Genomic DNA, 1,925 nt, shown 5'->3' with positions numbered 1-1,925 from the left:
CCAGCGTCTCCTTCCCATGGGCCCAGATGATGAAAATGTCATCAATGTAGCATAGGTAGAGAACGAGCATGAGTGGACGAGAGCTGAGGAAGCATTGTTCCAGGTCAGCCATAAAAATGTTGGCATATTGTGGGGCCATGCGGGTGCCCATAGCGGTGCCACTGGTCTGGAGGTATGTATTGTCATCATTATCTTAACTGTGCATTTCCTTGTTTTCTAATGTTTGTGGGTTTTGTGTGTATTTGCTGATCCTCAGGCATGTGCAGTTCAGGTGGCCACTTCTACATTCTGGGAGGGTATGATGAGGCATTGCCAGGCAACCTACCCTCCCTTTAATTGTGTTTTGTTAGTCAATAAAGGATTCCACATGGCTTCACACACAGGAACAGTCAGTAGAAAAAGAACAAAAGCCCTTGTACACTTTAAAAGGTTTTGAATAATGATTTATAGAAGTAAATCACAGTTTAGTCTGAATAGAGTCTCCAATTTCTCTCATACGCATGACGTGCCTCTGGGGATATGGGCAGGGCTGTGATGCCTGTTGCCAACACTAGATGGCTCTCAGGTTTTCCTTTCAGAAGGGTAGCTGTGTTAGTCTGTATCAACAAAAACAAGGAGGAGTCCTTGTGGCACCTTAGAGACTAACAAATTTATTTGAGCATAAGCTTTTGTGGGCTAAAACCCACTTCCATGAAAGCTTATGCCCAAATAAATTTGTTAGTCTCTAAGGTGCCACAAGGACTCCTCTAAGTTTTCCTTTGCAACACTATTCATATCTCCCCTCATCAGCAAACCAAGAGTTAGGGACACAGGACGCTCATTAACATCTCCTTTGTTCAATCACGCATTAGAGGACTGTAACACTTTACATAGAGTAGACATATTCCCTACCCTAAAAAGTTTTTTTCTCTCTCTCTCTTAGGTACTTATCTGACCACCATTATTGTAGTAGCTGAGTGCTTTACAATCTTGAATGCATTTATCCTTATAGCACTCCTGTGAGGTAGGAAAGTGCTAGCTATTAGACTCATTTTACTGATGGGAGTTGGATATCTTCACTGACACAAGAGTTTTTTTTGGTTTTGTTTTTGTACAAGATCCCTAATACATACTAGTTATCTCACTGTAAGATCCTAAATGGAGATAAGGTTCTGGTAGTTTTTGTCACAAGGTAGCCCTAGCCAGCAGTATAGTGCTGACTTCTCCTAGTTCACCTAACGGTAAAACCACAGTGCCTTGTCTCTGCTCTATTTTTCCCTTGGAGTAGCTAACCTGCATTAATTATCCCACAGTAACAACATGCTTTTTGGCTAGTGAAGACAGCTGCAGAGAGGCTAAGGCCGAGTCCACGCTACAGACTTCTGTTGGTCAGGGTGTGTGGAAGTGTGATTCTTGACCAAAATAGCTGTGTTGGCAAAAAGCCCAGGCAAAATTGTGCTTTTGCTGGTATAGCTTATTTCATTGGTGAGAAGTGTGTGCTAGAATAAACTCCACTCGCAAAAGTGCAGTTTTGCCTGTATGATCTGTGTTCACACTAGAAGCAGTAATATAGTGGTATAGCTATTTCAGAAAAAACCCTTCTAGTGTAGACTTATCCAAGGTCACACAGGGAGTCTATGGTGGAGCTAGAAATTGAACCAGGTCTCTGTCTAGCACCCTACCTGCTTCTATAGTCTTCCTGTTATCTCAGTAGACATCACAGGAGACACAGGAGGAAATGAACAGGGCTTTGCAATTAAAAGGGGCTATATGTAAAGGAAGAAATATATATAAAAAAAAAAAAATTCCCCTCTCACCCCTATGGGTGGTATGTGTCTTCCTCAACCTCGGGTCCTCTACCAGAGGCCTGGGAGTTTGAGGGTTCTGCGCAGTATCTTAGCTGTTCCTAGCACTGCACTCTTCTGGACAGAGAGCTCTGATGTTGT

This window comes from Chelonoidis abingdonii, chromosome 4 (assembly GCF_003597395.2).
Source record: "Chelonoidis abingdonii isolate Lonesome George chromosome 4, CheloAbing_2.0, whole genome shotgun sequence".
NCBI lineage: Eukaryota > Metazoa > Chordata > Testudines > Testudinidae > Chelonoidis > Chelonoidis abingdonii.
The sequence above is the reverse complement of the archived record's forward strand: the minus strand, read 5'-3'. Positions refer to the sequence as shown.